Raw genomic sequence first — 25,193 nt, forward strand, 5'->3', positions numbered from 1 at the left:
CCGGATGGGGTCCCCGGCTGTGTGCTACACAAACTCAACGAGGAACTAAACCCGCATATAAGGCAGCTGTTTAATCTTAGCCTTACCACAGGATATGTGCCCAAGGAGTGGCGTACAGCAACTGTGGTCCCACTCCACAAAGGCGGTACCTCTATGGACCCTGGAAATTACCGCCCCATAAGCTTAACAAGCCTGGTCTGCAAAGCTATGGAGAGGATCATAATGGAACTCATAAACAAAGACATAGGGGACTTGCAGACATTGGACCCGACCCAGTTTGGCTTTGTCAAGGGCAGATCATGCCTTTTGAACTTGGTCGACTTCTTCGAAACAGTCACCAAGGCCATTGATGAGGGAAAGGCAGTCCATACAGCCTACCTTGATCTTGCAAAAGCTTTCGACACAATACCCCACTCGGGTATTATAGAGAAACTTACCAGCTTAAATGTAAACCCATATGTCACAAGATGGGTTGCAAACTGATGAAAGGATTCACAAATGTAACCAAACAAAGCAAAAACGATCAAATGAAGACAGGCAGGCTGTTAGGCTGAACAAATGTAGACTAGGAAGACGTAATTTAAAATGAAACAGATAACTGTTTATTGAACTAAGTAAGCGCTTTCGGTAGGGAAACCTTCCCCACCTTCTTCAGACAATTAATTAACAAGTCTGATAGAATCTAATGCCCTTAAGTAGTATTCAAAAAATGATGACATCACATTCAAGCTGTTCCAAATGAATTAGTTACTTAAACATATAACAACACTTTATCATATTAAAAACACTTTATCATATAAAAACACTGAAACTTCATTCACACACATAACACAAATATATATCCACATTAAAATAAAAAGAAAATAATAATGATGACAATATTACTAATATTATTAATCTTTAAAACAGCAGACTAGCAGAATAATAATCTCAAAATATCTATATATCATTCTATTAAAATGACCTATCTATTATACTGCAAAAAAGCTTTAATTAATATTAGATACTGTCCATTAAATGTTTTCTCAGATTTTTGGCTTTAGGTAGATAAGTGAGTTAATTTTATAAATGCATGACGAAATTATTTAAACATTTATTTATTTATTGATTTATTCATTTAGATTCATCTAAACATATTTAAATGGGTTTAAATATATTAAATATCAAATATTTGTCATGCATTTACATTTATAGTAGTTGGCATAAGTGAAGTGAAGAGTTGCTGTTATTATATGTAGCATTTAGAAGAAAAAATCTTTTATATTGCATATATGTTTATATTTAGTGACAGAATATAACACTTAGTGTCAGTAACATAGACATATTAATTAGAGCTTTTTTGCAGTATAATAGATAGGTCATTTTAATAGAATGATATATAGATATTTTGAGATTATTATTCTGCTAGTCTGCTGTTTTAAAGATTAATAATATTAGTAATATTGTCATTATTATTATTTTCTTTTTATTTTAATGTGGATATATATTTGTGTTATGTGTGTGAATGAAGTTTCAGTGTTTTTATATGATAAAGTGTTTTTAATATGATAAAGTGTTGTTATATGTTTAAGTAACTAATTAATTTGGAACAGCTTGAATGTGATGTCATCATTTTTTGAATACTACTTAAGGGCATTAGATTCTATCAGACTTGTTAATTAGTTGTCTGAAGAAGGTGGGGAAGGTTTCCCTACCGAAAGCGCTTACTTAGTTCAATAAACAGTTATCTGTTTCATTTTAAATTACGGCTTCCTGGTCTACATTTGTTCAGCCTAACAGCCTGCCTGTCTTCGTTTGATCGTTTTTGCTTTGTTGGGTTGCAAACTGGCTAAAGGACAGAACCCACAGGGTTAGAGTTGCTGGCGCCATGTCAGACTCCAGGCCGGTCACAAGTGGGGTCCCACAGGGCTCAGTCCTTGGCCCCCTGTTGTTCGGCATGCATCTACTTCTCAGAAGTACAGGCAAACATAGGAGGACTATGGCTGACAAAGTTTGCAGATGGCTGCAAACTGGGCGCCATAGTGGAAAGTACATCGGACACAGATATCCTTCAGAGGGGTCTCACGGAAACTGATAACTGGTGCCAGAGCCATGGCCTGAAGTTAAATGCCAAAAAATGTAGTCATACCCTTCGGGAAAAACAAGGTAACCCTAAGCTACCATATAGGTGGCAATCCATTAAGCACAGAAGAGGTTATCAGGGACCTGGGGACCCAGGTTGACAGTGGCCTTTCTTTTGACACTCACATTGCTAAAGTGGTTAGAAAGACCTTCTACATTGCCCACCTGATCATGAAGGGATTCACATCCAGATCAAGTGAGGTCATTGTTCCCCTGTACTCTTCACTTATCAGACCAATGATCAAGTACAATGCCCCATTCGGGATGTATCTCACCCGACACCTGCAGCAATTGGAGAGACCCCAAAAGTTCCTCACCAAAAGGATAAAGGGACTCCAAAATCTGTCATATGCTGCCAGACTGAAGAAACTCCAGCTCTATTCAGTCGCATACCGCCTGCTCAGAGGTGACCTGTGCCTGACATACAAGGCCATGTCCAACCCGGAATTAATGGACATGCTCCACCTCAAAAAATCCAAATCTACCAGATCCACTAGAGCAAGCAACTTAAACCTTAGCACGGATATAAATAGGACATGCTGGAGGGATAGATTTGTCACCCAGAGACTCCCTATGCTGTGGAATAAAATCCCAGTTCATGTGAGGCATAGCACCTTGCTGGCTCTGTTCAAGAGAAATCTTGACCGGTGGATGGGAGATCATAGGTTTACCCCGGGAATCATCTCTGTGTCACTGCTGGACAGAGGCACAACAAACTAATGGGCACAGTATTTTTTAACATAAGGGGTGGCATAAGCCACAAAACTTTGGGCTAGGCTTATAAATGCCTTAGGGCAGATAGCCTAGTATAAACATATGAACCTATGAACCTATAAGTGTTGTTCCTATTGATGTACTACACATTCTCTGAAAGAAGCTTGCAAAAGTGTCAACAAATTACTGAGATAAAAAAGACTTTTCACAAGGAGCAGTTTTGCAAGTTTCAATTCCTGGCCAAGTTACTCCTCCCATCTCCCCTCCTTCAGTGGGCTACAGTCTCACATTTCAGGCTTGAGTAGATTCAACTATTTTGTCAGCTTTGCATGACAATAGACATAAAAAAAAAATCACAGCCTGGTGTGCCACTAAAACTGTTCCCTTATATGTCTCTTCACTTCTGAATAGCATTTCCCCAGGAATAATAAAAAAAAAAAAAAAAAAAAAGCACAAACATCAGTCCAGAGTTTGGGCCAATCTATCCATTTCTTATTGTGCACAGTAAACCATTCAGTTTATAATGCATTCTGGCTGTTGACATGGTTATCTTTACATAGTTCTCTTCTAGCATAACCTGAACTTATGCTATTCAATGCCAAGCTTTACAACAGTTCCCAGTTTCTTAACAATGACCTCCCAAGCCTCTGATGTGACCCAGTACTTTGTCAATATACTGTAAATACATAGATTAATACAAATATTTGTGCACATATGACACATACAATAATACACACATACCATCATTAAAACAAGATAAATGCAATATAAATCATATCAATATAGTTATGATTTCTAGTTTATGACCCTGTTTGTCTATGGAAACTTCCTTTTGAATTTATGTTCAAGCAGTTGTATATTTGTTGTATATTATCTTATTTATTTATTTACATTTGTTGACCGGGAGTGTCCGACTGGACGTAGGTCCATTTTCAGCGGAGGTCCGCGGAGAAAACCTCCACAGTTAAAATAAACAGACAGTAGTTACATTGGATACATAGTGATTAACAATTTAACATAGCAATTACTTACAACATATTTACAGATGAAGAACATAGTACATCAGTAGACAACTAGAATCTTTATCTGTGAAGTACATAACAGACATTAACAAATGTTACAATAATAAGTTCCTGCTGTATAATAAGTACTAGGCTTATGAGCATCTGAGCTTGCTATAATCAAGGTAGTTAGTGGAGTGGAAAGAAAGGTAGTAGTTGGATGGGGTGGATGATATTAGAGTGGGAGCTGCAAGGGCATAGCCAGCATGTTTTTAGGTGCGCTTTTAGTAAAGTTTTGAAGTGGGTGCATGATGGTATGGAGGTAATTGTGGGTGGGAGGGAGTTCCATAATTTGGCTATGGTGCAAGAGAATAGTGCTTCACCAGCAGAGTTATTGGCTTTAGTGATCTGCAAGTGATTTTTGTTGCTGGATCTTAGTGGTCTGGTGGTGTGATAGGGTTGGAGCAGATTCTGGAGGGATGGGAGATTTAGTGGATGATTTACTAGTTTGTGGGCGAGTGAGAGTTGATACCACTGAAGGAGGTGAGGGAGTTCAAGCCAGCCCAGTTCAGCAAGTGGGAGACAGTGGTGACTATGGTAGGATGCCCCTGTGGCGAATTTGGCAATTTTGTTGTAGCAGGTCTCTAGCTTGTTTAGAGCGCATTGCCTTAGGTTGGTATATATTGGAGAGGCATAAAGTAGGGTGGAGATAAGGTGGGAATTTGCTACTGAAATCTTTGCTGCTTTGGTGAGAAGTTGCTTATTTCTGTATAACGCTCCTAGTTTTTTGTGGACTTTTTTTGTGGTCATGGATATGTGAATGTCAAATTTTAGTTTATTGTCTAGTTCCACTCCTAGCAATTTGGTGTGTTCAGTTGGGTATATAGTGGTGTTGTCTTTTGCTGTGATGTTAACATGAGAGTTGTTTTGAGTATGTTTGGTGGGTTGGAAGATGAATAGTTTAGTTTTGTTTGGGTTGAGTATTAATTGAGCATCAGATAACCAAGTTTCAACAGAGGAAAAGGCTTCCTGTGTGACTTTGTGCAGTTTGGGTAGGGACTGGGCTGAGCAGATGATGGTTGAGGCATCTGCATATTGTATGAGTGCGCCATGTTTGGTGGCAGAGGCTAGATTATTGGTGTAAACAGAGAAGAGTAGGGGTCCAAGGATGGATCCTTTGGGAACCCCTATGGAGACAGGTAGTTGGGGAAATACGTCATTCTGCCATACAACAGATTGTTGGCGTTCAGACAGGTAACTCTGAAACCAATTGGTGACTGATTGTGGAACCAGGTAGTCCGAGCAAAAGTGCTATTCCTAATGCCTTAGAGCAGAAATAAAAAAAATCAGCACAGATCAGGAAATAGAATTCAGCCACAGGTTAGCAAATATATAAATGCAGAAACAGAAAAGTAATAATTCAATCAAACAAATAAGTAAAAACAGTGCAGTACTGTTAAGGAAATAAATAAAAACAGTTCAGTACTGTTACGAAACACTGAACAATTAGATAAGGTGCAAAAAATATACTTATGTCAGTTCTGTAATTCCAGATTGTTTAAGAAACACTCTCAGTCAGGCACAATAGAGCTTGTACCAAGATAAGCAGAAAATCACACAACGGTAATATTTTTATACCAATAAGATAAAAGACCCTTTTAAAGTCACACCTTGAGGCAGTCAGATAACGCAGAAGCTGTTTGACCAGTGTTTCCATCCTGGAATGAGTTTGCCACAAACTGCCTGCTGCCCAAGAGAGCTATAAAGGACTCTTTGTGTGGAACCATAGTCCAAGCTAAACTGCTGTGCCTAATGCCTTAAAACAGAAATAAAAGAAAATCAGCAAAAATCAGAAAACACAATTTAGTCAGAGGTGAACAAATATATAAATGCAGACAGAGAAAAATAAATAATTGAGTCAAACAAAGAAATAAAACAGTGCAGTACTGTTAAACTCTGAACAGTTAGATAAAGTACAAAAAATATACTCATGTCAGCTCTGTAATGCCAGATTGTTTAAGAAACATTCTCAGTCAGGCACAATGATGCTTCTAGCAAGCTAAGCAGAAATTCACACAAAGGTAATATATTTTATAACAGCAAGATAAAAGATCCTACCAAATCCACACCCTGGGGTAATCAGGTAACTGAGAAGCTGTTTGATCAGTGTTTAGACCCTGGAATGAGTTCACCTCAATCTTCTTGCTGGTCAGAGAGCTGTAAAGGACCCCCTATGTGGAACCTGTTAGTCCAAGCTAAAGTGTTGTCCCAAATGCCTTAGAACAGAAATAAAAAAATTCAGAAAAGATTAGGAAACAAAATTCAGCCAGAGATCAGGAAATGTATAAATGCAGGCACAGAAAACTAAACAATTAACTCAAGTAAATAAATAAAAACAGTACAGTACTGTTAAGCAAATAAAAACAGTGCAGTACTGTTAAACAACTAAATAAAAAGAGCGCAGTACTAAGAAATGCTGAACAGTTAGATAAAGTGCAGAAATATACTTATGTCACCTCTGTAATTCCAGATTGTTTAACCAACACTTTCAGTCAGGCATAATGGAGCTTGTAGCAAGATAAGCAGAAATTCACATAAAGGTAATGTTTTTATTATTATTTTTTTATTATTATTTATTATTATTTTTTTATTATTATTTATTATTAATATTTTTATACCAGCAAGAGAAAAGACCCTTCAAAAGCCACACCTTGAGCCATCAGATAGTAGAGAAGCTGTTTGACAGTTTGCATTCTGGAATGAGGTTCCCACAAATACTCTTCTGCCCCAGAGAGCTGTAAAGGAAGCCTTATGTGGAACCCGTTAATCCAAACTGAAGTGCTGTGCCAAATGCCTTAGAACAGAAATAAAACATTTCAGCAATGATCAGGAAACAAAATTCAGCCAGAGCTCAGCAAATATATAAATGCATACACTGAAAAGTAAATAATTCAGTCAAGCAAATAAAAACACTGTCATACTGTTAAGCAAATTAATAAGAACAGTGCTGTACTGTTGAAAAACACTGAACAGTTAGATAAAGTGCAAAAATATACTTATGTAAGCTTTGTAATTCCAGATTGTTTAAGCAACACTCGCAGTCAGGCACAATGGAGGTTCTAGCAAAATAAGCAGAAATTCAAACACAGGTAATATTTTATACCAGCAAGATAAAAGGCCCTTCCAAAGCCACACCTTGAGGCACTCAGGTAATACAGAAGCTGTTTGACCAGTGCTTCCACCCTGAATGAGTTCACCACAAACTCCCTGTTGCCCCAGAGAGGTGTAAAGGAGCCCCTGTATGGAACCAGTTAGTCCAAGCTAAAGTGCTGTGCCAAATGCCTTAGAACAGAAATAAAAAATTTCAGCAAAGATCAGGAAACAAGATTCAGACAGAGTTCAGCAAATATATAAATGCAGACACAGAAAAGTAAATAATTCAGTCAAGCAAAGAAAGAAGAACAGTGCAGTGCTGTTAAGAAAATAAAAACAGTGCAGTACTGTTAAGCAAATAAATTAAAAAGTGCTTTACTGTTAAGAAACACAGAAGACTTAAATAAAGTGTGAAAATATACTTATGTCAGTTCTGTAATTCCAGATTATTTAAGAAACACTCTCAGGCAAAATTGAGGTTCTAGGAAGTTAAGCAGAAATTCACACAAAGGTAATATATTTAAACCAGCAAGATAAAAGAACCTTCCAAAACCATACATTGAGGCATTCAGATAACACAGAAGCTGTTTGACCAGTGTTTCCACCCACCCTGGAATGAGTTCAGCACAAACTCCCTGCTGCCCCAGAGAGCTGTAAAAGACCTCATATGTGGAACCAGTCAGTCTATGTTAAAGTGCTGTGCCAAATACCTTGGAATAGAAATAAAAAAAAATCAGCAAATATCAGGAAACCAAATTCAGGCAGAGGTCAGCAAATATATAAATGCAGACACAGAAAAGTAAATAATTCAGTCAAGCAAATAAATAAAAACAGTGTTGTACTGTTAAGCAAATAAAAACAGTGCAGTTCTGTAAAACAAATAAATAAAAACATTCCAGTACTGTTAAGAAACACTGAATGGTTAGATGAAGTGCAAAAATATACTTACATCAGCTCTATAATTCCAGATTGTTTAAGAAATGCTCTCAATCAGGCACAATGGAGCTTCTAGCAAGATAACCAGAAATTCAGAGAAAGGTAATATTTTTATACCAGCAAGATAAAATACCCTTCCAAAGCCACACCATGAGGCAATCAGATAACACAGAAGCTGTTTGACCACTGTTTCCACCCATGAATGAATTCACCACAAACTTCCTAATGCCCCAGAGAGCTGTAAAGGACTCCATATGTGGAACCAGTTAGTCTGAGCAAAAGTGCTGTGCCTAATGCCTTAGAACAGAAATAAAAAAATTCAGCACAGATCAGGAAGCAAAATTCAACCACAGGTTAGCAAATATATAAATGCAGAAACAGAAAAGTAAAAAATTCAGTCAAACAAATAAATAAAAACAGTGCAGTACTGTTAAGGAAATAAATAAAACCATTTCAGTACTGTTACAAAACACTGAACAGTTAGATAAGGTACAAAAAATATACTTATGTCAGTCCTGTAACTCCAGATTATTTAAGAAACACTCTCAAGTCAGGCACAATGGAGCTCGTACCAAGATAAGCAGAAAAAAATCACACAACGGTAATATTGTTATACCGGTAAGATAAAAGACCCTTCCAAAGCCACACCTTGAGGCAGTCAGATAACACAGAAGCTGTTTGACCAGTGTTTTCACCCTGGAATGAGTTTAACACAAACTGCCTGCTGCCCCAGAGAGCTATAAAGGACCCTTTGTGAGGAACAAGTTAGTCCAAGCTAAACTGCTGTGCCTAATGCCTTAGAACAGAAATAAAAAAAATCAGCAAAAATCAGGAAACACAATTTAGCCAGAAGTGAACAAATATACAAATGCAGACAGAGAAAAGTAAATATTTGAGTCAAGCAAAGAAATAAAACCAGTGCAGTACTGTTAAACACTGAATAGTTAGATAAAGTGCAAAAATTATACTTATGTCAGCCCTGTAATCCCAGATTAAGAAACACTCTCAGTCAGGCACAATGGAGCTTCTAGCAAGATAACCAGAAATTCAGAGAAAGGTAATATGTTTATACCTCCACACCCTGAGGTAATCAGATAACTGAGAAGCTGTTTGACCAGTGTTTGGACCCTGGAATGAGTTCATCTCAATCTCCTTGCTGTCCAGAGAGCTGTAAAGGACCCCCTATGTGGAACCAGTTAGTCCAAGCTAAAGTGTTGTGCCAAATGTCTTAGAACACAGATAAAAAATTTCAGCAAAGATTGGGAAAGAAAATTTAGCCAGAGGTCAGCAAATGTATAAATGCAGACACAGAAAACTAAATAATTCAGTAAAGTAAATAAAAACAGTACAGTACTATTAAACAAATAAAAGTGCAATACTGTTAAGCAAATAAATAAAAATAGTGCAGTACTGTTAAAAAATGCTGAACAGTTAGATAGAGTGCAAAAATATACTTACATCACCTTAGTAATTCCAGATTGTTTAAGCAAAACTTTCAGTCAGGCGTAATGGAGCTTGTAGCAAGATAAGCAGAAATTCACACAAATGTAATATTTTTATACTAGCAAGAGAAAATACCCTTCAAAAACCACACCTTGAGACCATCAGATAACAGCTAAGCTGTTTGACGGTGTTTGCATTCTGGAATGAGCTCCCCACAAACTCTATTCTGCCCCAGAGAGTGTAAAGGAAGCCTTATATGGAACCAGTTAATTCAAGTTGAAGTGCTGTGCCAAATGCCTTAGAACAGAAATAAAAAATTTCAGCAATGATCAGGAAACAAAATTCAGCCACAGCTCAGCAAATATATAAATGCAGACACTGAAAAATAAATAATTTAGTCAAGCAAATAAATAAAAACAGTGCCATACTGTTATGCAAACCAATAAGAACAGTGCTGTACTGTGAGAAACATTGAACAGTTAGATAAAGTGCAAAAAATATACTTATGTAAGCTTTGTAATTCCAGATTGTTTAAGCAACACTTTCAGTCAGGCACAATGGAGGTTCTAGCAAGATAAGCAGAAATTCAAACATGGGTAATATTTTATACCAGCAAGATAAAAGGCCCTTCCAAAGCCACACCTTGAGGCAATCAGGTAATGCAGAAGCTGTTTGACAAGTGTTTCCACCCTGGAATGAGTTCAGCACAAACTCCCAGGTGACCCAGAGAGGTATAATGGACCCTCTAAATGAAACCAGTTAGTCCAAGCTAAGATGCTATGCCAAATGACTTAGAACAATAATAAAAAATTTCAGCAAAGATCAGGAAACAAAATTCAGCCAGAGGTCAGCAAATATATAAATGCAGACAGAGAAAAGTACATAACTCAGTCAATCAAATAAATAAAGACTGTGCAGTACTGCTAAGCAAATAAATAAAAACAGTGCAGTACCATTAAGAACCACTGAACAGTTAGATAAGGTGCAGAAAATGTACTTATGTCAGGTCTGTAATTCCAGATTAAGAACACTCTCAGTCAGGCAGAATGGAGCTTGTAGAAAGATAAGCAGAAGTTCACACAAAGGTGCTATTTTTATACCAGCAAGATAAAAGACCCTTCCAAAGACGCACCTTCAGGCAATCAGATAACACAGAAGCTGTTTAACCAGTGTTTGCATCCTGGCATGAGTTCACCACAAACTCCCTGCTGCCCTAGAGAGCTGTAAAGGACCCCTGTGTGAAACCAGTTAGTCCAAGCTAAAGTGCTGTGCCAAATGCATTAGAACAGGGATAAAAAATTTCAGGAAAATCAGGAAACAAAATTCAGTCAGAGGTCAGCAAATGAATAAATAAATGCAGACACAAAAAAGTAAATAATTCAGTCGAACAAATAAATAAAAACAGCGCAGTTCTGTTTACCAAATAAATAAAAACAGTGCAGTACTGTTAAGGAAATAAATAAAACAGTGCAGTACTATTAAGAACCTCTGAACAGTTAAAGTGCAAAAAATATACTTATGTCAGCTCTGTAATTCCAGATTGTTTAACAAACACTCTCTGTCAGGCACAATGGGGCTTCTAGCAAGGGAATCAGAAATTCACACAAAGGTAATATTTTTATACCAGCAAGATAAAAGACCCTTCCAAAGCCACACCTTGAGGCAATCATATAACACAGAAGCTGTTTGACAGTGTTTCTACCTTGGATTGAACTCACTACAAATTCCCTGCTGCCCCAGACAGCTTTAAAAGACCTCCTTTGTGGAATCAGTTAATCAAAGCTGAAGTGCTGTGCCAAATGCCTTAGAACAGAAATAAAAACATTTCAGGAAACAAAAATTCAGCCAGATGTTAACAAGTAAATAAATGCAGACACAAAAAAGTAAATAATTCCATCAAGAATGTGAGACTGCCAGCCCAGCTATCTGGACTTTTGTAAATAATTATTTTGTGAACATTGATATGATTTATACGGAAGTGTATGTTATGTATTGATCTTCAAGAATGCAACCACAGCATACCCTGCTGGAACATAGAATATTAACTTACAAAACTTCAAGAAAATAAGTTGAAATTAAGTGCTTTACAATGTGCTATAAAAGTTAGTTTCATTGCAGCAAGAAGACAGGATGTCTAGAGCTAGAAGTTTTGTTATTGTCTGAAAAGAAAAGTAATTACTAGGTTTAAAATGTAAAGTGTTTTATTGCTCTATGACTTCCTAGCAACTGAACTGCTGAGAGATATGTACTTCTCACACAGAGATGTTAAAATTCTATTAGTATCTGTTAGCCTTGGAACTGAAGGCAGGTGACAAAGAATGATGTCACCCAAACTGACCCAGCAGTAATGTTTGATAGTAATTTAAGAACTCGCTCAGAGAGAGAGAGATTGTTAACATTTTGTATTTTGTCTTTGACCTGGAAACATCCATCATCAGAACTTCTGCCTGCATGTGCTCTGTAAATAAGTTATTTAGGGCATAATACCTTTAGATATAGTTAGGAATATAGCAAAGATTAGTTTAGATGTTTTCTGTATTTATTTGAGACTGTCCTGCAATGTTGTTTTAAAATATGTCCTGTGATTCTAAACACTGTAGTTACTGCATTGATTGAGTATTGTCTTGTTCTTTTATTATTTATTATTAAATATATTTAAACCTATCTTTGTGGCTGATATTTGTAAGACATATTTAAGCTCTTAAAGTAGTTGCATATGTATTTGGTGACACTATACAGGTCACTCCTAAATAGCCTTGTTCTTGGTCACACAACATTTGGATAATAGTAATATTACACAGGAGGATTGGTCACCCTTTGGGAAGGGCCTTAAAGTAGCTCATAAGGGGTTCTGGTGGCAGTGATAACTACCTTATGGTCTGGCAAAAGGGGCCATAGCTAGTAACCCTGTGCCAGCCTTTCCCAGGTGTGTGTTTGTGTATAAATCAAATCTCAGAGTGTGTGTGTATGTGTGTCAGCTACTTGGGGAGGAACAAAAAGCACTGGTTGGACAGAGAGGGTGTTGGGAGGACTTGGCTTCGACCCCTGGCTAAGGCCTCAACTCTATAGCTGTGCCAGTGGGGAGCCTTATTGGGGATCTGGAGAAAGAGGGAGAATCCAGACCCAGACAAACTGTGATCTCTGTGTGCTCTTAAGGGAAATTGTACTTTACTGTGTGTGTACCTGTCATCCTCCTATTGTATACATCCCTCACTGTTGCCAGTGGTGAGGATTGAGGCTCATTGATTACTGGGCCAGTGCAAGGGTGTCACATATTAATTCGTTAGCAGTGGTGGGATATCCACATCACATATTAATTGGTTGACTGCGGTGAGATGGCCACATCACATATTAATTGTTTTGTAGTGGTGTGGATATTGAATTCCTTTAGCTTGTGTACAGTGGTCACTGAAGGTGTTTGTACTCTCAATCAGCCATGCAGAGAACATTCAGAGTTCATATCACAATTGTTTTATTTTTTATTAGCTTAGTCAGGGAGAGCTGGCAGGCATGTTAGCAGAGGAGTATGGCAAGCTTGTAATACCAAAGTTCCCGTTAACAGAACCCAATAAAGGCTGTCTCACAAATTCCAGGCAGACTCTTCAGTCCAATGTAATAGTAAAATCAAGCGTTTAATAAACGAATGAACATAACAGTTGATACAAACACATAAACCCCCCATGTCCCCAATGCACATTTATTGCCAATATAGATGAAATTATACTACCCAATATTCAGTTTGCACTAAAAGGGAAATGCCACTGTACATGTTATACTAGTGGAGTAGTATATTTGGCCTATTGTACTTTATGTTGGGCACACTATGTGGGAAAGACCGAAAGACATCTCCGTCAGAGAGTTTATGAACACATATATGACATCAACAGAAAAAAGGAAACCAATGCCCAAACCTTAATCTGCAAGCAGGCTAATTTCAAATTTTGGGTTCTGGAAAAGGTACCCAAAAACAACAGAGGTGGAGATTGGGAAAACCAGCTTAGTTACAGAGAACTCATCTGGCAACTGAGACTGGATTCCAATATACCCCCTGGGTTGAACGATCATGTGTCCCTTCTACCGGTTTTAAAACTAAGAGCTAATAAAGTAAAAAGAAAAATACAGAACAAGGACAAGAATTCCAGGGAATTACTTAGTTGATAATGAAGACGTGGGTGTATATATAATACACATACACACATATTTAACAACAATAACCTTTTATATACACTATTATTACGGACAGGAACAACATTTGGTATATAGGCAATGATAGTGAGTACATGTTGTTGTTTTTTACAATTCACAATTATACTGTATTGTTTTTTTACATAAATTTTTATATATATATATATTTTTTACATTTTTTATTATTTACATGTTGTATGTTTAATGTCCAGTACTTGCACTCTATATGTAAAAAGTTCTCAAAATCAAAGACTTTAAACTATGATTTATGAAATATATGAAATATATAATATTTGGGGTATTTAAGCATTTTATGTTACTAGATGAATCATTAGAAATGATTTTTAAGGGACGCTATCTCAATAGTATATTTATTTCAACAGTATTTAAAATCTGTTTATCAAATAGACAAGAACACAGTTCTGTGAAGTTCTATTTAATTGGAAGTATTTATTTTGACTTTTATTTTTATTTTTATTTAATTGGAACGTACACATTGTCATGTTATAGGTTCATAGGTTCATACTAGGCTATCTGCCCTAGGGTATTTATAAGCCTAGCCAGAATGTGTTTGGCTTTCGCCACCCATTTTAAATTTATTTTGCTATGCCCTTTTTCGAGGTTAGTATACTGTGCCTCTGTTTAACAGTGACACAGAAGTGATACCTGGGGTAAACCTACGATCTCCCATCCACTCATCAAGATTCCTCTTGAAGAGAGTCAATGAGGGCTCTGCCTAACCTGGACTGGGATTTTATTCCAGAGTGAAGGGAGCCTCTGGGTTATGAATATGTTCCTCCAGCATGTCCTATTTATTTCAGTGCTGAGGTTCAAGTCTCTCGAGCACGTAGCTCGATGGGATTTGGATTTTCTGAGGTGCAGCATGTCCATTAATTCTGGGTTGGACATGGCTTTATATGTCAGGCACAGATCGCCTCTGAACAGGCGATATGCCACTGAGTAGAGCTGGAGTTTCTTTTACCGGGCAGCATATGGCATCTGTTTGAGCCCTTTGATCCTCTTGGTGAGGTACTTTTGGGGTCTTTCCAGTTGCTGCAGGTGTCTGGTAAGGTACATCCCAAAAGGGGCATTGTACTCAATTATGGGCCTGATGAGGGATGAGTAAAGAGGCACGATGACGTCCCCTGATCTAGATGTGAATCCCTTCATGATTAGGTGGGCTATATAAAATGTTTTTCTAACCACTTTGGCCATGTGGTTGTCAAATGAGAGATTGCTATCAACTTGGGTCGCCAGGTCCCTAATTACTTCTTCTGTACTTAATGGATTACCACCTATGTGGTAATTTGTGGGCACTTTGTTTTTGCCAAAGGGGATGACTATACACTTTTTGGCATTTAGCTTGAGGCCATGGCTCTGGCACCAGTTGTCTGTTTCTATGAGGTCCTTTTGGAGGATGCTTGTGTCGACTGGAGAGTCGATTATGGCGCCCAGTTTGCAGTCATCTGCGAACTTGGTCAGCCACAGTCCTTCCATGTTGGGCTGTACCTCCGAGAAATATATACCGAACAAGAGATGTCCCAGGACTGAGCCTTGTGGGACACCACTTGTAACTGGTTTGGAGTCTGACATGGCTCTAGCAATTCTAACCATGTGGGTTCTGTCCTTGAGCCAGTTTGCAATCCATCTAGTGACATAGGGGTTTATATTTAAGCTGGTGAGCTTATCTATAATGCCAGAGTGGGGTACTGTATCGAAGGCTTTTGCGAGGTCCAGGTAGGCTGTGTGGACCACCTTCCCCTCGTCAATGGCCTTGGTGACTGTTTCAAAGAAATCAACCAGGTTTAAGAGGCAGGATCTGCCCTTAACAAAGCCAAACTGGGTAGGATCCAGTGTTTGTAGGTCCCCAATATCTTTATTTATGAGGTCCATGATGATCCTTTCCATAGCTTTGCAGACCAAGCTAGTCAGGCTTATGGGGCGATAGTTTCCAGGATCCGTTGAGGCACCACCTTTATGGAGAGGGACCACTGTTGCTGTATGCCACTCTTTGGGCACATATTCTGTAGTAAGGCTGAGATTGAACAGTAGTTTTATGTTTGGGTTTAGCTCTTCTTGGAGTTCATGTAGGGCAGCCGGGACACCATCTGGTCCCACTGATGCTGTGTTTTTTGCTTTGGAGAGGACGGCTCTTACCTGAGCATCTGAGATGTCAGGGGAGCAGCACTCTGCTGGGATAGATATTTGCCCTTTTGGGGAGTTTGCTGAACCTGTCAGCTAGGATGTTGGCAATGTCTGTGGGTTCGGTGTATTTTTTGTCATTTTGGACTAATTCTGAGCATATCTGGGAATTACCACCCAGGTTCCTAACATAACTAAAGAAAGCCTTGTGATTATCCTTAGTGTCCTGTGCAATTTTTCTCTCGAAGCTGGCCTTAGACAATTTTATGTGTGCCCATAGTTTTTTGCTAATACTGATCAGTGATGCCTTCCCTTTTGGGATTTTGCTCTATCATTTAGTAGCTTCCTCCTTCTATTGTATAGTTTGTTTATGGCTGGGGTCCACCAGACAGGACGTCTGCCTTTGGAGGATTGGGTCTTGGTTTTATTTGGGATCGCATGATCCATGCATTCCTGAAGGTGTTCATAGAATGCATTTATAAAGGATTCTGCGGTCTGGGCCGTATTTTCCACAGGCCCGGGGGCTTTGAAGGATTCCACCTCAGTTTTGAGGAGTGTGAAATTTGCTTTAGAGAAGTTTTTCACTGTGGTTTTCTGGGCAGGCGGTGGGGTCGAGATGTGAATATCCAGTGAGATTAGTTTATGGTCTGATCTTACCAGTGAGGGATACACTTCTGGTCTGGAGCATAGAGACCCCATGTTGGTGATGATCAGGTCCAGTATGTTTTCCCCTCTTGTGGGAGTGGTAACAAGTTGTTCCATAGCATTTGAGTTTATAAATTCTAGGAACCTTTGGGCTAGGGTGTTGGAGCTAGAGTAATGCTCCCAGTCTATGTTTGGGTAGTTGAAGTTACCAATATAATGGTGTTTGGAGAGACCTTCATATTTTCCAGTGTTCTCAGGAAGGCCGAGTGGGGTTCCTGGGTTTGGGAGGGTGGTCTGTAGCAGGCTATAAACTGGAAGGCAGTTTTACCCACTGTTAGTTGCACATAAGATATACATCATACTACTGGTTATATGTTTTTTTAGAAAAACAAGAACAGCTATACTATTATGTCTCTTTAAATGCTGGGTCTTGAACAAAATGTTTTTTTAATTAGACTAATTAACTGTACAATATAAATGAGTGTCAACTGTTGAATAATTCATTCTGATGAAGTTTCCGTTTCTGAAGGAAATGAAAGCGCTTAATTAAGTTTTACGTGTTTGGATCAACTGTTATGTTCATTCATTTATTAAACGCTTGATTTTACTATTACATTGGACTGAAGAGTCTGCCTGGAATTTGTGGGACAGCCTTTATTGGGTTCTGTTAACGGGAACTTTGGTATTATAAGTTTTATTTTTTTCCCGTTTTTCATTTAAGTGTGGTTATTGGTGACGTTTTCAATGGATACAAAGGACAGCTGAGGAGTCACACAGCCCAGGAATGAGCAATATTTAATTGGTGAACTCACTAGGCTGTTACAAGCCTTTACTCAACCGGAAACCAGTACACAAGGTACGGAGGACTCTATTCCTTGCGCACAACCTGTGCGAGGCACGGACGCTAATTTCAACATTAAAAGTACAAGAAATGGAGGAACTAGTTGAGGTCAAGGACGACCTAATCGTGAACGAAGGCCTAGTCGACAAAACACCATGGGACATAACCATATTGACAATTTGCTCGAGAAATATGCGGATGTTAATCTAACAGATTGGTTAAACAAAAGTTTTGGGACTATGGAACGAGTTGAGGAGGGACAGAAACAGAAACAGCAGGACACTTCATATTCGGAGAAATGTAAGCTGTTGAAAACGTACATGTTAAAATTTAAAAATCTAAATTTAGACAATTGGTTCTTAAATGAATGTCTAATAAGAAAGCATGTCCCCAAGGGACTTAGATTAAATAAATTCCCAAATAACACTGTCATGGGCTCTATGTTGTACAATGATATTGTGGAAATTTTAAATGGCTGTGGCTTAGCTATTATTAAAGCCATGATTAACAACAATAATGTACTAATTGTTGAATTAAAAGACAAAATAGATAGAATTAATAAGGAGATAAGTGACGATCTATTGTTTACAGTGAAAGAATACAAGCATAATTACTTGAGAGTGTTTAACGATGTTGATAATGTAATAATAAAAAACTACAAAAGAAAGATGGGTAAATTGGAAAGAGACGATTGGGCCTATGAACATCAGCAGGTATATTTATTAAGAAACAACAACAATTATAACAACAAACCTAATGGACAAAGTAATAGGTATGCTAGGGGGAGGTTCCAACCTGCTTATTCTCATTGGAATAAACACAACACTAGGTTTAATCAATTTAGACAACAAGGATATAATTTTGAGAATAGGGGTGAAGCAGATTTGGATATTGAAAACCAGCCAAAGGGGAACATGGACACTGATACTGAGTTCCCTTTAGAACAAGAGGGACCAAGAAGGTCGGAAAGAATACGAAACCAACATTTACATCCGACATATGCCCAAGTGACCAACCAACATGCCCTGAGATATTAGTAGATTACCCCCTTATTTACAATGGCATAGGCCACAGTGGGGTCAACAAGGACAACATTGTACAAAATAGATATTTAGAGTTAGATAGTGAACAACACATGGACCAGGAGAACGTTGAAATGTTTATTACATTTAACAACGAACAATGTGCAAATTTTGGATTTGTACCTAATACAAGTGACAACTTGGTGGAGGATGATAGGGGTTTAGACAATGACAATTCTATACTAAACAGAGAGAAAATTATTGTCAGTCAACAAGGCAGTGAGTTTTTTATTTACAACTACACAGACATAAAAATTGAGAATATACATTTTTCCCTATTTAAAAAGGGATTTACATTCGTACCAACTAAGAAATTGGATATGGCAGAATTAATTTTGGACATAAAACTATTTACTAGGAAATTAAATTTGGAATTTTTTGTCAAACCTACTACTAGTTTTGATAATAATATCACTAATAACACCAATGACCATTTGAGTGTTTTAACAAGAAGAAGTACTTACAATCCCCCCCTACAGTGTGATATTTATAATTTCGAAAATGTGGTAATTAAGGAATTAAAAACTCTGGCATGTCACAACAGACACTTTAGCTGGGTTTCTAATTTAACAACAGAAGAAAGACTAACTTTGGACGAAATTAAATTTCAACACCCTGATATCAGGATTATGAAGCCTGACAAACGGGGTGGTGTTGTACTAATGAATAACTGGCTGTATACTGCCAAAATGATGGATATTTTAAATGGACATGGTAGGTATACTATTGCCTCTAAAAATGAACTAAACATAGCCTATCAAAAGATTGACATGGTTATTGAAGATAATTTATTGCAGGGTTTGATAGACGTACGATTATACAGATTTTTCAAGGTAGAAAAACCTTTTCTACCTACTATGTTTGGTATTCCCAAGACACACAAAAGTATAGAAAATGTGCCATTGAGGCCTACTGTGACATCGGAAGGCTCCAAAACACAACCATTGGCCATATATATAGACACAAAACTAAAGCCTTTTTATAAGCTATATATGCACATCTTAATTGATTCTTGGGACTTACTAAAGAAATTAAATCAACTGCCTTTTCAACCCCATTATGCATTCCTTACCATAGACGTGAAATATCTTTTCTCTGTGATCCCACATAACATAGGACTTGACTGGTTTGAATATATGCTAACTGAATTTAAATTTTTGACTAACAATGAATTTAGACTAATTCTGGAAAATATATTATTGGTCTTAAAAAATAACTTTATTTATTTCCATGATGAAATCTACCAACAAGTTGATGGTGTGGCAATGGGGGCAGCGTGTGCCCCCATTTTTGCCAACATTGTTATGTTATTTTGGGAATTACATTTTGTTTTCAACTCACCTTTTATGGTCAACATTATTAAGTATTACCGTTTCCTGGATGATATTTTGATTGTGTGGGGGGGTACTCTTGATGAGGTCCTTGAGGCATTACAGTACTTCAACATGTCCACTACTTTTCTTCAGTTTACACATGAATTCAATATGAATGAAACACATTTTTTGGACTTAAATATTAAGAAAGACTACATAAACAGGGCATACATATCCAGTATCTATAGGAAATCTTGTTTCTCGAATTCTTATCTTCATCATGGTAGTAATCATCCCCCATTACAGAAGAGAAACATTGTTAAGGGACAGATGGTCAGAGTGGCCCGGATGACTACAAGATATAGTGATTTAATTAATGAACTGGAATATGTGCACAAACTATTTTTAGAAAGGGGCTACCCTGAATCCATCATTATTCCATTAAAGGAGGAGATAATTAAGGGATGGGGGACAAAATATATCCCTTTGTTGAATATTGAGACCACCATTGACCACAATACTACAGGTACTAATCTTAACATTGCCAACAACGCAATTCCCAACACTTTTTCAGGAACTCCCTTTTTAGTTATGACATATAACATTAATACCAATTTGGTAAGAAGAGTTATAAACAGGACCTGGGACATTTTCAAGAGTATGCCAAGCAGGCTAGGTATATTTGATAGACATTTACGGTACAGTTTTAGAAGGGGACCAAACCTAAAAACCATATTTGAAAGGAAACAGCAAGAGGTGGGCAACAAAAGAAAGGGCACATTTTGTTGTGGTAAGTGTCCCCAATGTACATTTATTGCCAATATAGATGAAATTATACTACCCAATATTCAGTTTAGACTAAAAGAGAAATGCCACTGTACATGTTATACTAGTGGAGTAGTATATTTGGCCTATTGTACTTTATGTTGGGCACACTATGTGGGAAAGACCGAAAGACATCTCCGTCAGAGAGTTTATGAACACATATATGACATCAACAGAAAAAAGGAAACCAACGCCCTTTACCGACACACCTTAATCTGCAAGCAGGCTAATTTCAAATTTTGGGTTCTGGAAAAGGTACCCAAAAACAACAGAGGTGGAGATTGGGAAAACCAGCTTAGTTACAGAGAACTCATCTGGCAACTGAGACTGGATTCCAATATACCCCCTGGGTTGAATGATCATGTGTCCCTTCTACTGGTTTTAAAACTAATAGCTAATAAAGTAAAAAGAGAAATACAGAACAAGGACAAGAATTCCAGGAAATTACTTAGCTGATAATGAAGACTTGGGTGTATATATAATACACATACACACATATTTAACATTAACCTTTTATATACACTATTATTACGGACAGGAACAACATTTGGTATATAGGCAATGATAGTGAGTACATATTGTTGTTGTTTTTTACAATTCACAATTGTACTGTATTGTTTTTTTACATAATTTTTATATATATATTTTTTTACATTTTTTTATTATTTACATGTTGTATGTTTAATGTCCAATACTTGCACTCTATATGTAAAAAGTTCTCAAAATCAAAGACTTTAAACTATGATTTATGAAATATATGAAATATATAATATTTGGGGTATTTAAGCGTTTTATGTTACTAGATGAATCATTAGAAATGATTTTTAAGGGACGCTATCTCAATAGTATATTTATTTCAACAGTATTTAAAATCTGTTTATCAAATAGACAAGAACACAGTTCTGTGATGTTCTATTTAATTGGAAGTATTTATTTTGACTTTTATTTTTATTTTTATTTAATTGGAACTTACACATTGTCATGTTATACATAAGATATACGTCATACTACTGGTTATATGGTTTTTTAGAAAAACAAGAACAGCTGTACTATTATGTCTCTTTAAATGCTGGGTCTTGAACAAAATATTTTTTTAATTAGACTAATTAACGGTACAATATAAATGAGTGTCAACTGTTGAATAATTCATTCTGATGAAGTTTCCGTTTCTGAAGGAAATGAAAGCGCTTAATTAAGTTTTACGTGTTTCGATCAACTGTTATGTTCATTCGTTTATTAAACGCTTGATTTTACTATTACATTGGACTGAAGAGTCTGCCTGGAATTTGTAGGACAGCCTTTATTGGGTTCTGTTAACAGGAACTTTGGTATTACAAGTTTTATTTTTTTCCCGTTTTCCATTTAAGTGTGAGTATGGCAAGCTGACAAGGAGCCAGTTGGTTGAGATGTGTCAGGTTAAAGAAGTGGTGCATGCCATCCTGACTAAAGCAGGCAAGATTGAAGCTTTATTCACAGCTGCATCCCAGAATAGCAGCCAGGAGGACAATCAGACTGGCCTTGGAGATATACAACTCTCAGAAATTGGACAGTTCAACCTTTCCACAGAGGACTTAAAAATCCATCTGGAGTTAAAGAGACTTGAGCTGGAGCCCAAGCATTTGTAAATAGAGACAACAGAGAGACTGAGACATCTAGAGACTGAGGGAAATGAGAAACTGCAATGTCTGAAGGCTGAGAAAAATGAGAAACTGCAATGCCTGGAAGCTGAGGAAAAGGAGAGGCAGAGGCAACATGAAAAGGAGATGCTGGCTCTTTGCCAGAGTCATGGAGGTAATGGGGAAGGGAGTAACCGAACCCCAGAAGCAACCTAGGTCAGTAAATTGATTCCACAATTTAGAAAGGGGGATCATTTTGATAGGTTCATTCATATGTTTGAGAGGGTATGTCAACAGTATAATGTTGACCAAGGGCTCTGGGTACGTTCCTGAATCCCTGACTCCATGGTAAAGCTGTAACCGCTATTTATAAACTGTCTGATACTGATTGTTTAAATTATAATATTGCAAAAAACACTGTTTGCTTGAATGGTTTAAGTTAACACCTGAAGCTAATAGGAAAAGGTTTTGTGAGCATAGACACAAGGCAGATGAAATAATGTGTTAATATCTTACTGAACTAAGGACTTATTTTTATAGATGGGTGAGTGGATGTCAGGTCACCACTTTTGAAGATCTGACAGACCTTTTAGTGAGGGAACAAGCTCTTAGCACCTAGCCTGAGGACATAAGAATCTGGTTAGCTAATAGACAATGCACTACTGCAGATGAGTTGGGAAAGAAGGGAGACCTATATCTAGCAAGCAGAGCTTCACAGTACAGGAAAGGGACACCCAGTGCTGCTCATAGGTTTAAGGGAACCCATGGTGGGCAGCCCAGACTGCCCCAACAGAGTTTGCCAGGTACACATCCAGGACCAAGAGTTAAATGTTTTAAATGCAACAAGTGGGACCATGTAGCCTATAGATCTCCAAGGAGGCAAGATGGGGAACAAAAGGTAGGAGAGCCAGTAAGTGGGAATGACAGAATGCAAATAGTAAGTTGTCTTGAGACAAGGGTACTAAACTACCACAAGAGGTCATATCCTATCTTAGTGCATGGGAAAGAGGCCACTGCTAAGAGAGACAGAGCCTCTGACCTAACCACTGAGAAGCCTGCAATGGTTAAAGAGGTGCAGTACTTGCCTGGGTAGTCTACTCCAGTCAGAGCTTTAGGGGGGACCCCATTCCAAATACCTTTTGCTAGGGTTCACCTGGAATGGGAGAGTGGAAAAGGAAGCCAGCAAGTAGGTGTGTTTGAGGATATCCCTGGAGATGTCCTGATAGGGCATAATTTTGCAGTACCATGTGTGCATGCATTTACATGCAGTCAGGCTTGGAGACAAACTTGTGGGTCTGGTAGCCTGGGGGATACCCAGACAGGCCGCACACTTTCAGCCAGTACTGGTGAGGTGGTTACTTCAGGGAGGGAGCTACCCTGTAGCAGTGAGACTGAAGGTGAGCCACAGCTGCTTGTTGGTACTGATGTTCCCCTTGGACAGAGTGACTGCAAGGGCAATGGTGAGTAGTAGTAGTACCCAGGCTGACAGTGAGGCACTCTGTCAGATGATGCCAGACTTCTTGTGGAAGGGGAGCTGGGAAGGGTTACAAAGAGAGAGTTGAGACAGGCTCAGTTCTCAGACCCTACATTACAAGGCCTGAGGGAGGTAGCTAGTGAGGCACCTGATTTTCAAGAGAAGGGGGAATCTGTATACTGGGACAAAGGGTTAATGTATATAGAGTGGACCCCTGAGGGAGGGCTAGAGGGTGAGAGAATACAGCAGTTGGTAGTGCCCAGAGCCTACTATCTGGCACTTCTAGCCATAGCCCATGATATTCCCTTTGCAGGTCATATGGGCATAAAATGTACAAAGAGACGTATTATGCAGAACTTCTATTGGCCTGGGATTTCCAGAGATGTAACAGGGTACTGCAGGACCTGTGAGCAGTGCCAAAAGGTAGGTAAGGCAGAGACAAGGTGAAAGCTCCTTTGATGCCTTTGCCTGTGATTGAAGAGCCATTTCAGAGGGCAGCTATGGATATTGTGGGGCCTCTGAGTACCCCAAGTTCAACATGAAAAAAAGTATATCCTAGTGGCAGTAGATTATGCTACCAGATATCCTGAGGCAGTGTCTCCATCCTCCATTGAGACAGAAAAGGTGGCAAATGCTTTGTTAGAGATTTTCAGCAGGGTAGGTTTCCCAAAAGAAATACTGACTGACAGAGGTGTCAATTTCATGTCAGACCTGCTGGCTTGTCTGTGGAAGTACTGTGGGGTGAAGCCCCTAAAGACCACCCCATACCATCCCCAGACAAATAGTTTTGTTGAGAGGTTAAACTCTACACTCAAGACAATGCTACGGGCATTTACAGACCAGTTCAAGAGGGAGTGGGACAAATAGTTGCCCCATCTGTTTGCATACAGAGAGATTCCCCAGGAATCCACAGGTTTTTCACCCTCTGATTTGCTATATGGGCACAGGGTGAAAGGACCTCTAGATCTAATTCGAGATGAGTGGGAGAATGAGTGTGAATCCCACAATGAATCTGTTGTGGCATATGTCCTAAACCTCAGGACAAGGCTCAGAGAACTCATGGGCTTGGCCCAGGAGAACCTGGGAGAAGCCTAACAGCAGAAAAAGGTCTGGTATGACAGGAATGCTCGAGCTAGAGAGTGTGCTGTAGGGCAGGAGGTAATGGTTCTCATGATTCCTGTCAGACACAACAAGCTGCAGGCAGCTTGGGAGGGACCCTACAAGGTAGAAAGGAAGGTCAGTGATGATAACTACATGGTAGAACTGTTAGGCAGGAGGCAGGGGCAGAAATTATAGTATGCTAACATGATGAAACCTTACCATGATAGGGAGGCCCTTGTGCTGAGTATTTACAGTGGATGGCAAGAGGAGTCTGAGGGGGGATCTGGTGACTGATCTCCTCAGTGATGCTCGGACTGACACCTCAGTGGAAGGGGTAGCAATGTCCCAGCAGCTATCCCCTACCCAGGTTTGAGAAATACGAGCAGTGTTATAAGAGTTTTGGGACATGTTCACTGGGAAACCAGGGTGCACCCACCTGGTGCAACACCAAGTGGATACAAGACCCCAAAGGCCTATTAAGCATGCCCCTTATAGGGTTCCTGAAAGAGTCAAACAAACTCTGAGGGAGGAAATACAGGAAATGTTGGAACTAGGGGTTATTCAGTTGTCCAGCAGTCCCTGGGCCTCCCCAGTTGTGCTG

This window comes from Protopterus annectens, chromosome 1.part0 (assembly GCF_019279795.1).
Source record: "Protopterus annectens isolate FY-2018-M chromosome 1.part0, PAN1.0, whole genome shotgun sequence".
NCBI classification, from domain to species: domain Eukaryota; kingdom Metazoa; phylum Chordata; order Ceratodontiformes; family Protopteridae; genus Protopterus; species Protopterus annectens.